The 13,395-nt window shown below is 48.2% G+C and overlaps 1 non-coding gene across 1 annotated transcript; it reads left to right on the top strand.

Annotated features, from left to right (window-relative positions):
• Positions 1 to 4,719: 4,719 nt before the first annotated feature.
• LOC111764641 (U6 spliceosomal RNA) lies at positions 4,720 to 4,826 on the top strand. Its single transcript, XR_002797205.1, has one exon. It is a non-coding gene; the product is annotated as a U6 spliceosomal RNA (small nuclear RNA).
• Positions 4,827 to 13,395: the final 8,569 nt, after the last annotated feature.

The raw sequence follows: 13,395 nt of genomic DNA, 5'->3' as shown, positions 1-13,395 counted from the left end.
GTCTAGACAGGTCACCTGAGGACAAGCGCTGGAAAGTAGTTACTTTTGCTCACGCCTCAGCCAAGGGACGAGCCCTACTTGAGGGATTGGAATGAAGGATGAATACAATTTGAGTAATTTTCTCCTGTGCAAAGAGAAACTGTATTTTATTTGCCTGTGGATGTGTCCCCAGTAAGTAGCAAGGTTCTGTTACATGATAGAATGACATAAAGTTTTGATAGGTTAGTGAATTAATTAGTAATTAATTTGGAGACTGTGGATGCACTGGAAGCTACTTCTGATGAAGATACTTCATCTTTTGACAAATACTGAGTGCCCTATACATGCCAGGCACACAGAGATTGGTGCTGGGAATATAGGGCTGAGAGAACAAGATTTCTGCTCTAGTGAAATGCACTGTCTGATGGGAAAAAGAGGGTTGAATAAATGATTACAAGTGTGACCACCATTCCAAAATGATACTTATGTAGGAACAGTGTGGCAAGGACATTTAGCCCAGTCCAGGGGTTGGGAAAGGCCTCCCTTGTGGGAAGTTAAGCGATTTACAGACCTACCAGATGAAAAAGAGGATTCCAGAGGAGGTGGAGGGAACAGTAAACACAGAGCCAGGGATCTTGAGAGAAGAAGCGTCCTGGGAGGAAAAATGACCAGGGGAACTGGGGTAAAAAGAGCAAGGTGTCTAGGGCTGAAGAGGCAGCAGGAGCTAGCTAACAGAGAACTAGGAAGCCCCGTTCAGGATTACTTTAGTAAGAAGAGCTCCTTAGCCTATTCTGGGAGGGGGTAAAAAAAAAAAAAAAAAAAAGCCTGCTTTCTTGGGTGAGTTCTCCCCTCCTGGACTGAATCTCAATATCACTTGGTCTCCCCCCAGAAATTTTTACCGGCTTCCCTTTTCATAGACATGCTGCACAGGGAAGTTCCTTCTTTAGGCAACTTCCTGAAAATGGAGTAGTAAGATTTTTGCAGTTCATTCATTCATTAATCATTATAGCAAAAAGCAGGAGAAAGCAGGCAGTAAGTGTCAAAAGGAAGAGGCCCAAATCAATGCTTTTGATCCAAGTCAAAAGTCTGTGTGTCCAGGAAGCCAGCAGCAGTTATGTAAGAGAATTTTGGAAATGAGAAATTGACCTTCTGAAAGCCTTTCCTTCATAGACCTGCATTAAAAAAGATTTAGGAGACTAAACTTTGATGCTTTGATATGAAACAAAAGTAGAACCAACCAGAAAAGAATTTCACCTCAACATGTTATCAAATTCCCTTCCAGAAACGGTCTGCTAATGCTTGTCAGGCCACCATGGTTGGCTGTGTGTTTATCCTCTGAACACTCTGTGTGGCCAATTAGGAATGGCACTGACAGTAAGTACCTTCAGATTTCAGCTAGCGTAGAAGACACCGTGCGTCAGAAACACTGATGCAGTGAGACTCGAATATCGGGTTGCATCAGATGATCTGAGGTGTGGTGCTCCTGAAACTGGTTTTTCTTGAGGTCGCGCTGCAGAGAAAACTACCTTCGGTAGAATGCCCAGGAACTGGCCCTACTGGTCAGATGACAAAAGTAATTTTGCGAGAGCATGCCTCAGTTCCGCACTATTCTCCTTATTCTCCTGGGGAAAGCTGGTGTGACTGCTGTGGACATTCATCAGTTAGGTGTGGCAGGGCTTATATAAGAATGCCACAGCCAGGTGCACCTACCCAGGCAAGCTGGAAGTGACACTTCCTCCTCCAAAGTGGGCTGAGAATTTTATCTCACTTTAATTGAGCAACTTCTCTGGGAGCCTGGTATTTGGTGCAAAGCCTGGAGAGGGGAAGGTAAAAGAAGGCTGAGATTTCTTAGGCACTTACTTGGAGCCCAGTGCTGCTCTGAGCACTTCAACCCAAGTCTGTGGGGAGTGGATTCCAGCTGCAACAGGCAATTGATTTGCTCTCTGCAGCCGTTGGTAAAATCGGATGTCAAATTAGTTTAGGTTGCATGTAAGGTCCCTCTGACCAGTGTAATTCTTTTATTCAACTTGGCCACAGAAAGCTCCGCCTCCAGTTAGAAGATCAATTTTCTGGTCCAGTGTTTCTAAGAATGAAGCAACTGAGGATGGAAATGATTCTACTGACCCCTGGAAAGTTGGTCCTGATGGCGTGTGTGTAGGTACAGTTGGGTCAGGTTAGGAAGATACACCTTCGATCCATGCCCAACATGGCAGCCACCTACCACGTGTGCACTTGAATGTGGCTAGTCCGTATTGAGACTTTCTGTAAGTGGAAAATACACACTTAGAGATTTCGAAGACTTAGTATAATTTTTTAAAAAGTGTGAAATAACTCGATTCTATTGTATTGATTGCTTGCTGAAATGATAATCTTTTGAATATATTGGGATAATGTAGTATTAAACTTTATTTTACCTGTTTCTTTTTACTGTTCATTGTGGCTACCACAAAAATTAAAATGACATGTTTAAAATGGTGTGGCTCTCTTTCTATTTCTTTTGGACAGCACTGCCTTCAACAGCCCAGCTGGGAAACCAGTACCTTGCTCTGGGCACAATGCCTTCTGCTTCTGGGCTCCAGTTTCCCCTCTCTGTAAAATGGTGGGAAGGAGTTTGGGTTAAATTTCCCTTGAGGTTACTTCGGGGTTTAGTGTTCCCTGATTCAAAGAACTATTGTTGGGGTCGGGGGATGTCCATGTTACAATATTTGGAGAGATGTTTTCTGGGAGATGAAGATCTGGTAACCCTATTTCTGGCACTGCATTGAGAAACTTTAGAGTCCAAGGGTCTTTAACTATTATTGGAGCTCACGGGTTGGAGCACCTGCTGGGCTGGGTTTGGGATGTATTCCTCTTTGTTTTTCCAGCAAGCACCCAGGACAGCCTGCATGCCGTAAGCTGTCAATATATGCTTGTTGACCTAAATAGTTTCCAAAGGAAGAACTGAAGCCCAGAGAGGCTCTGAGACCTCCTAACGCCGCACAGCCAGCTGGTATGGATCCAGGAAGATACAGGCCTCTCAAGGCTTTCAGGAAGCCCTTGGCGTGGTTCCTGGACCGGCAGCATCTGCATCGACTGGGGGCTTGTTAGAAACACAGATTCTCAGACCTGGCCCCAGACCTACTGAATCAGAATCCGCATTTTTAACAAGATCCCCCGGGTGCTTTCTCTGTACCTTAAGGTCTGAGAAGTGCTACTCGGTTGCCACATTGTCCACGCTCCGCAGCTATTCATGGTCTAGTTGCAGGAGGTACAGGGTGCAGGATGTCCAAGACTCACCTAGCTGTCCTAATGAAAGTTGGGATTTCAGGAAATTCACCAAGAATTTACTGAGCCTCTACTCTGCCCAGTACCTGGCAGCCAATGCACCCACAACCACTTCACAATTTTGCCCCTGACCAATCCCACTATTCCTACTAAAATACAAACAAGGCCAGAAGAAATTTGAAATGAAAACTGACACACCTTGGGAGTTAAATTCAGCTTGGTTTTTTTAAAGATTTATTTATTTATTTCTCTTCCCTTCCCCCCCCCACCCGGTTGTCTGTTCTCTGTGTCTATTTGCTGTGTCTTCTTTGTCCGCTTCTGTTGTTGTCAGCGGCACAGGAATCTGTGTTTGTTTTTGTTGTGTCATCTTGTTGTGTCAGCTCTCCTTGTGGGCATCACCATTCTTAGGCAGGCTGCACTTTCTTTCGCACTGGGCGGCTCTCCTTATGGGGTGCAGGGGACACCCCTGCGTGGCAGGGCACTCCTTGTGTGCATTAGCACTGCGCATGGGCCAGCTCCACGCTGGTCAAGGAGGCCCAGGGTTTGAACTGCAGACCTCCCACGTGGTAGATGGATGCCCTAACCACTGGGCCAAGTCCGCTTCCTAAATTCAGTTTTTAAAGCCAGGAAAAACAAGGTGGAAATCGATTTCATTACAGTCCACATCTTAGTCTCTAACCTCTATCCCTCTTGATTCTGCACAAGGGTTTGCGTTCATGAAGCATTCCCGAATGTGATGGAACCACAATTTGTAGAATCAGTTTCTAATCTAATATCTCTCCAGTCAATTTCTAAGATTATCCCTCATCCAAGCTTGCAAATAAAAGCCACATTCTGCAGACATGCCATTCTCCCCTGGTGGTAAGCAGTGTGGATATATGGTTTTGAGACTAGAGAAAGAGACAAAGAGCCAAACAAATTGCAGCTCTTACACATGTTCACCCAACATTGATGGTGAAATGGAGCCTTGCAGCCAGGTGACTTTCTGATGAGGTCCAGAAATATGAGGGTTTGAATGGTAAGAAGAGCCAGGACTTTGAGCCCAGCTATAGAGTTGTGTCGTTTGTCTGGAAGGTTAGTGACAAGGCAAGAAGGAATGCGGCCTGTTTAATGTGGCAGGTGGCCCTGGTGGCAGGGACCAATTGCATTTCAAGCCACGTCATGCCAACCCACAAAACCTTTTGAAAAATGAAGATATCAATCCAATGGTGAGTCCCAACAGTGCCAAATGACTGGACTGTCTGATTGTCACTGTCACTGTCTTCAGGGTGTGGACTTTCAACTCTCAAGAAGCATCACTAGTTCCTGCCCTGCTGCACATTAACAGGGCCACGAAAGGGCTTCCTAAACTGTGAAGCACCGTCTCCACCTAAGAAAACTTCAGCAGCAGTGGCTAGTGTGGCTTCAGTTCAACACGCCTCCTGTGTCTCTGTGTCAACCCTCTCTGGTGAAAAATGGCAATGAAGAGGCAGGGCCGTGCTCACTTCGGCGGCACATATACTGAAATTAGAACGATACAGAGAAGATTAGCATGGTCCCTGCGGAAGGATGACACGCAAATTCGTGAAGCGTTCCATATTTTTATGTGTTCCTTTGGGCAGTTACCCTCATATAACTAAGTCTTTGCATAGTACTGCATATTGTAACTTCTGTCCTAATAAACATTGTGAACGTTGTTCCCACAAAAAAAAAAAAAGGCAGAGCCTACTCTTTCCACCTCAGTTTCCCCACTCTGAAATCATTAGAACATCTTTACCAAGAGCCTATTAGTGAGTCAACAATAATGTGTTATTGTTTATTAAAATACACTATAAAATAACAATGTAAAGATAAAATATCAATGTAAAGAATAATGACATAACGGTCACATACTTTTTGGTCTATTTTTTTTTTTTTTTTAAGATTTATTTTTATTTATTTAATTCCCCTCTCCTCCCCCGGTTGTCTGTTTTCTGTGTCTTTTTTGCTGCGTCTTGTTTCTTTGTCCGCTTCTGTTGTCGTCAGCGGCACGGGAAGTGTGGGCGGCGCCATTCCTGGGCAGGCTGCACTTTCTTTTGCGCTGGGCGGCTCTCCTTATGGGGTGCACTCCTTGCGCATGGGGCTCCCCTACGCGGGGGACACCCCTGGGTGGGGCGGCACTCCTTGCGCGCATCAGCACTACGCATGGGCCAGCTCCACACGGGTCAAGGAGGCCCGGGGTTTGAACCTCGGACCTCCCATGTGGTAGACGGACGCCCTAACCACTGGGCCAAAGTCCGTTTCCCTGGTCTATTTTTATGGGCTAAAATGGACTGTCATTGACTTCAGTGGCTCCACCCAAGCCTTTCCTGTACCCTATCCTCTGCCCCTCTCTAGGTCTCTCCTGGCTGCCCCTCTCCATGTTCTCTCCCTCGTTTCCTTCACTACCCCCTCCTCCTAGGACCCCTTCTTATGCTTTATCTTGCCATCTCCACAGAGGTCTCAGTTCTGAAGCTGGAAACAGAGGGCGCTTCTTTGGAGTGAATAACGTGGTTTTGTGGACTTTGAGTCTCAAAGCAGAGGCATCATCTTAAAATCCAGTCTCCACTGTGGGAGCAGGGCTGCTGGGTGTCCCTGGGGAGCAGGCACGGGGGCTGGCACTGTGGGCTGAGCGCCTCCTGTGTGCAGGCCCCACCCACCACATGGCGGCCTTAGAGTGCCCCCCCCAGCCAAGGCAGGTGGGGATCAGTTTCCTCATGACCCACATCTTAGTCTCTGACCTCTGATCCTCCTGAGTCTGATACTTTATAGTAAGTGTGGAGGCAGATATGGCTCAAGCAGTTTGGCTCCCATCTACCATACGGGAGGTCCAGGGTTTGTTTCGTGGGGCCTCCTGGCGAAGGCGAGCTGGCCTGTGTGGTGAACTGGCCCGAGCAGAGAGCTGGCCCACGTAGGAGTGCTGGCCCGCACTGAGAGCTGGCACAGCAAATGATGCAATGAAAAGAGATGCAGAGGAGAGACAGTGAGAGACGGAGCAGACCTGGGAGCTGAGATGGCACAAGAGAGTGAGTGCCTCTCTCCCACACCTGGGATCAGTTCCCAGTGCCGCCTAAGGAGAAGACAAGCAGACACAGAAGAATGCACAGCGAATGGACACAGAGAGCAGACAACGAGGAGGGGAGATAAATAAATCTTTAAATATACACATATTATATATATAACATATGTATATATAATAAGTGGCGACATGATGCCAGGAAGCATGGCTCAAATGTAGAAAATGTGAGGACACACTCCAAACAAAAGACTACTCCCCTGCCCTGAAGTGGTGTTAGTAGCAAACAGTGATGCTGAATGATGGCTCCAAACTTACTTTGGCATGGTGATTTCTGTAGGGGAGCATAATAAAAGGCTGCTATATCCACCATGGGTTTTATTCTATGTTTACAGGAAAGAAAAAAAATTACTGAGTGTCTGCAGACCTTGGTCCTAGCCAGAGCTGCGTGTAGCATCAAAACACTCACCTTAGAAATATCAGCTTCCATGGGGAGTGGATGTAGCTCAGTGGTTTGTGCACCTGCTTCCTATGTATGAGGTCCCGGGTTCAATGTCCAGTACCTCTTAAAAAACAAAACAACAGGGAAGCGGACTTGGCCCAGCGGTTAGGGCGTCCGTCTACCACATGGGAGGTCCACGGTTCAAACCCCGGGCCTCCTTGACCCGTGTGGAGCTGGCCCATGCGCAGTGCTGATGCGCACAAGGAGTGCTGTGCCACGCAGGGGTGTCCCTGTGTAGGGGAGCCCCACGCGCGAGGAGTGCACCCCATAAGGAGAGCTCAGCGCGAAAGAAAGTGCAGCCTGCCCGGGAATGGCGCCGCACACATGGAGAGCTGACACAACAAGATGACGCAACAAAAAGAAACACAGATCCCCGTGCCGCTGACAACAACAGAAGCGGACAAAGAAGACGCAGCAAATAGACACAGAGAACAGACAACCGGGGTGGGGGGGAAAGGGGAGAGAAATAAATAAAAAATAAATAAATCTTTAAAAAACAAACAAAAAAAAGCAAACCAAAACAACAACAACAAAAAGACATCAGCTTCCAAAATCCATGCATGCAGTAAAATATTTACCAACTTATAGTGATTTTACTACTTATCTCCCATTTATTTATCATTATAATAACCATAACAGGCTTGGGAAGGAGCGTTATAACTTGCATTTGTTTTGAACAGCAGAAAGAGAAATCGACTGGAGGACAGGAGATCTGAGTTCCCATTTTCACTGCCACCAATAAGTTCATCCATTCATTCCACTGCTATTTATGGAGACCTTGCTATGCCAGGCCCTGTGCTAGATGCTGATCTAATGAAGAGAGGGAAGATCTGGGGGAAGTCTTCTAGATATATTCCCCAAAGAATTGAAAGCAGGGTCTCAAACAGATACTTGTACACCCATGTTCATAGCAGCATTATTCATAATAGCCAAAAGGTGAAACAACCATGCGTCCATCAACAGAAGAATGGATCACCAAAACATGGCATATGCTGGCAATGGAACATTATCCAACCATGAAAAGGAATGAAGTTCTGATACATGCTACAACGTGGATGAACCTTGAAGACAGCATGTTGAGTGGAATAAATCTGGCACAAAAGGACACGCTTTGTTTGGTTTCAGCTATACTACATACGTAGAACAAATAAATCCATAGAGACAGAAAGCAGATGACAGGTTACCAGGGGCTGGAGTAGGGAGGAATAGCGTTGCTGCCAAATGGGTACAGACTTTCTCTTTTCAATGATGAAAAAGTTTTCGTAATGGATGGAGGAAATGGTAGCACAACATTGTGAGTGTAGTTAATACAACTGAATTTTATACTTGAAAGTGGTTAAAATGGGAAATTTTGAGTTGTAATATGTTACCACAAAAACAGTTAAAAACAAAAATGATCTGGGGGAAGAGCAATTCAGGCAGTGGGAATAGCATGTGCAAAGGCCCTGAGATATGAATGCATGATGTTCCTTTGGGCAAAGTGGAAAAGGAGGAAGAAAAGGAATCTACACTGAGTGCTCTGGATGCTCCATGTGCTCTGTGTACAGACAACAGGTACTCTTTGTAACAAGCATGTCGAGTATATTAGTCTCCCTCGTTTAGAGTTGAGGAAACTGACACTCAGAGAGGGTTAAGTCTTGGTTCAAAGTTGCTCAAACCGTAAGTTCCAAGGTGATGATTGGAACTCTGTGATTCTGAAACCCACACTCTTTATGCCACACCTCACAGCCTCTCAACCCTGAGACTGGGACCTCTTCCCAGAATCAGAATCAACGATGTTAGGTTTAGGCTGTGGGCAAGCTCTTGGAGCCCAGGCATCCTTACTGCAAAATGAAGGGATGGGGCTGTGCTCCGTGGACGTGCACCCTAGACACGCACCGTGGGCGTACACCCTGACGTGCTCTTTGGATGTGCTCTGTGGATGCACACTGTGCATACGTGCCATTGGCATGCTCCATGTGTGTGCTCTGTGGACCACACTGTGGACACGCTACATGGGTGTGCTCTGTGGATACACACTGTGGACACACTCCATGGGCGTGCTCTGTGGACACGCACCATGGACACACTCAGTGAGTGTGCTCTGTGGACACGTGCTATGGACACACTCCACGGTGTGCTCTGTGGACTATGGACACGCAGTGCAGATGTGCTCATGGACGTACACCATGGACGTGCTCTGTGGATGTGCCGTGGCTGTGCTCTGTGGCCAGGCATCTTGGACATGTGTCACGCTGTGCTTCATGCACACCCTCTGTGGACACCCTCCATGAATGTGCTCTATGCGTGTGCGCTGTGGACGTGTACCATGGATGCGTATCGTGGACACGCACCATGGACTTTTTCCATGGATGTGCTCTGTGGGGGTTCTTTATGGGTATAATCTGAGGATGTGCTTTGTGGCTGTGGTATATGTACGTGCTTTGTGAACATGGTCCGTGAGTGTGCTCTGTGGATGTACATCTGGAGGTGGCTTTGGTTGGTATACAGATGACATTTTTAAAAATCACAATTTTTATATATTTATTTAGTGCATTAGAGAAATATATATGTGTATGTGTGTATAACGAGCAATCAAATCCATGCTTTCAATAATGATAGAGTTTCCTTTAAAATAACTCATTTAAGTTTAAAATAATTTCGATTTCAATAAAGCTATTTGATAATAGTTCAGGTGTTTGTAAAAGATCATACAAAAATTGAGGAGGCAGTTCACAAACAACATTGGCTTGAGAACATTGCCAGGTCAGATGTTCTTTGGTGTAGGATAGAAATCTGGATGGTCTAGAAAAATCCTCTGTGAAGGTGAGTCAGGTAGTGGACAAGAAAGCAAGCCTGTTTGAATTGTACACATTGAATCATGCAGGCCTGGACTTGATCCATGGAAAACTTCTTGGCTTTGAGCGTGTGACCAGGTGTGTAGCCTGTCATCAAACACTGGCGTGGGGACGGGGCTTGGAGAGCAGGAAGTTGGCACCAGAGGAAGATGAGGCTCGCCAGTGGGAAACCCATCTTGACCTGTCGTGTCTAGTGTGTAAGTATGAAAACATCATTTTCTAGATGAAACCCAATCCCCTCCTTTGAGGAATGAGAAAACTAAGCAGAGAAGCTGAACAAGTGAAGGAAGAGCTTGCGCTGACTCCCTTGAGTCGGTGGCTTGGTCTCAACTGCTCTGCCAGGAGCCAGGCAGACAACTAAACCACCCATTATTTTTTATCTTCTGAGTGGTTAAAATAACTATTATTATGTACACATTTTTCAAAAGCGTGCATTTATTACCAAACCTCATTAAATTGCTTGAGACTTGGACTCCTTCCCCTTCCCCGCCTCGGGGGAAGGAAGGAATTTGGCTGGACACAGCAGCATTCTCCTCCCCTATCATCACTACCTAATGCTTTGTGTCCAAAACAGGGTGCTGGGATGTGTGAGCAACCCGTCTGACAGGTAGGGGGTTTCCAGATGACTCATGGAGCAGTGTGAACCTGGGTGACCCAACTCTGGGGGCAGGGGCCACAAGGGAGGCTGGAAAAAGTGGACTCGCATGAGAGATGGCAGGTGAGGGAGGTGGAGGTATAGACTCGGTGGCCGGCCTGCCTGGATTCAAATCTCAGCTCTACCACTTGCTGGGTGATCTAGGCCAAGTTAAACAGCCTCTCTGGGCCTCACTTCCACCCTCTGTCGGTGGGAATGAAGGCGATGGAATCTCCCAGCCAGCCTCATTTGGAGGCCTGAGTGTGCTAGTTTCAGGAGGTGCCCCGGGTAGAGCACGTGCTGCTGGCTTGCTTTGATTACAGCCCTTACGAGGAGAGCCCCTGGACCCACAGACCTTGGCCAGAATCTCAGCTCCGTCCACATGCACTGCGACCTTAGGCCACGTCCTGGGCCAGTGATCCCATCTGAAAAACCAGGGCAACAATGGCACTCACTTTGTAAAACTGGTGTGCAAAGCCAAGGCCTTGAACCCAGTGGCTGGCACAGACGGAGCAGTGCCTGGGTCCCACGTTTCCGTGAACTCGTGTTGGCATCGCCCAGGGAGCGCTCAGCAGGGACCCTCTTGAGTGGGTGCCTCTGACCGCACGGGTAGGGAGGGGTCAACAGAACGAGGAGGCCCCGGGGCCAGGAGAGCTGGGCTTGAATCTCCCAGCGCCCCGGGCCGCTAGAGACCGTGGGCAAGTCCACCTGCTGCCAGGGCCCAGGGCCTCGCCTGCAAGGTCTGGGCAGGAGCAGGACCTCATAGCGTCTTCCAATGAGGCCTCTGCTCCCCCCGCCCCACCTCGATCAGAGCCTCTTCCCTTTTAAAATACTAGTCCCAGGGCTGAGCGCTTCCCACGCGCCAGGGACTCGATGTGCGTTATGTCCGTGTGTGCTCACAAACACGTCACACGTTACAGGAGGGAAATGAGCAGAGACCTGCTCTCATCTGCCTGAGGTCCCAGAGCGAGTTAGTGCGGGAGCTGGCATTGGAACCCCCTTCAGAGTGACTTCCAAACCTGGGCTTTTATTTCGTATTTTAACTTTTTATTTTGAAATCATGATAGGTTCACAGGAGGTCACAAAGACATCGCGGAGAGGCCCTGTGTCCCCTCTCCCTGCTTCCCCAGAGGTTACACTTGTTCTACGACAGTGCGTCATCATGTGAACCCGGTCCAGGGTGTAGAGTTCTATGCCATCTCATCCGGGTGGATTTGGGTAACCAGCCCCTCCCTGCCCCAGGAAGGAGACAGAGCAGTGCCTCATCAGCACACAGACGGCCTCGTGCCGCCCCTTTAGAGTGCACACACCCTCTTCCTGCCGCTGTCCCTAGCCCTGTTTCCAGGACCATAATTTTGTCATCACGAGAATGCTTTGTAAATGGAATCTCACAGTACGTGACCTCTGCAGACTGGCTTTTTTCCCTCAGCATATTGCCCTTGACCCATCTGAACTTTTGAGGGTATCAGCACCTTGAAGGACGCCGTGGTGACTTCAGCCCTTGTCCATCACAAGTGAATGCTGTGGCCGTTCGTGTCCAGGGTTTTGTGTGGACATAAAGTTTTGTTTCTCTGGAATGAATGCCCGAGCGTGTGATAGCGGAGTGGGATGTGCACGCTTAGTTCTTTAAAGAAACTCCCCAGCCGTTTCCCACGGTGGCTGTCTGTGCCCTTTCACCCCCGCCGGCAAAGCATGTCCTCTCCCTCCTCGGCCCTGGGTGCTGTCGCTGTTGCTTTATTTCAGCTGTGAGAAGAGGTGGCGGTGACACCTCGGGGGTCTTGACTGGCTTTTCCCTAACGGCTAGGGAGGTTGAGCAGCCTCTTACTTCCTGATTTGCCGTCCTTATATCCTCTTTGGTAAAATGTCTTTTTGGAACTTTGCCCGTTTTCTAATTGGATTTTTTTTTAACTGTAGCATTTTGAGTTCTTTAGGTATTCTAGATATGAGTCCTTTGTCAAGTATGTGGGAGAAATATTTTCTCCCAGTCTGCAGCCTTTCATGCTCTTAATAAGGTCTTTTTTTTGTATAGCAAAAATTTAAATTTTGATGGAGTCCAATTCATCAATTTTCTCGTTTATGGATTGTGCTTTTTTTGTTGCCATGTCTAAGAACCTTAATCCTAGGCCTATGTTTTCTCCTAGAAGTTTTGTAGTTTTTTTTTATGTTAAGTCTGTGATCCATTTTGAGTTCATTTTATTTAGTCTAAGGTATTCGTTTTGATCCATTCAGTTGTTGCCTGTGGATATCCAGCTGCTGCAGCCCTATTCCTTGAAAGGATTGTCTTTCCTCCATCGAGCCTGTCGTATTTTTCATAATAGACTTAAAAAAAAAAGATTTATTTATTTATTTCTCTCCCCCCACCCCAGTTGTCTGTTCTCTGTGTCTATTTGCTGTGTCTTCTTTGTCCACTTCTGTTGTTGTCAGTGACACGGGAATCTGTGTCTTTTTGTTGCGTCATCTTGCTGTGTCAGCTCTCTGTGTGTGCGGCACCATTCCTGGGCAGGCTGCACTTTCTTTCCTGCTGGGCGGCTCTCCTTATGGGGCGCACTTCTTGCGCGTGGGGCTCCCCTACGCGGGGGACACCCCTGCGTGGCAGGGCACTCCCCGTGTGCACCAGCACTGTGCATGGGCCAGTTGCACACGGGTCAAGGAGGCCCGGGGTTTGAACCGTGGACTTCCCAGGTGGTAGACGGACGCCCTAACCACTGGGCCAAGTCCGCCGCCTAGACTTAATTTTTTTGAGCAGTTTTAGGTTTACAGAATAACTGAGCAGACAGCACCAAGTTCCCATCACCCCCATGGCCTCCTCTCCCTCTCTCCCCCTCACCCCCCACCCCCACTTTCCCCACAAGCCCTTGGCCACCCTCTGCTTTGTGTATTCACGTGCCCGGTAAGATTTTGTTTGAAGAAAAAGTTCCACGGGCAAGTTCCACTGCTGAAGCCGTGTGAAAACCGCTGAACTAGAAGCGGGGCTCCCAGCCCTAACACCTTCCCGCTCTGAGCCCTCGGGGGCGCCTGCGGCCTGCAGCCCCCGACCTGGGCTCGAGGCCCACCTGGCGCCGGCGGCAGCGCCCCTCCAAGGCTTCGGGGGCAGCTCAGCACCCGGCCTCCCCGGCGCCCCTCCTGCCGCCTGGGGCCTTTCGCCGCCCAGGGAGCATGTCGTCGC

The sequence above is a fragment of the Dasypus novemcinctus genome, chromosome 9 (genome assembly GCF_030445035.2).
Source record: "Dasypus novemcinctus isolate mDasNov1 chromosome 9, mDasNov1.1.hap2, whole genome shotgun sequence".
NCBI classification, from domain to species: domain Eukaryota; kingdom Metazoa; phylum Chordata; class Mammalia; order Cingulata; family Dasypodidae; genus Dasypus; species Dasypus novemcinctus.
Note: the sequence above shows the minus strand (reverse complement) of the source record. Positions and strands in the feature narration are given on the sequence as shown.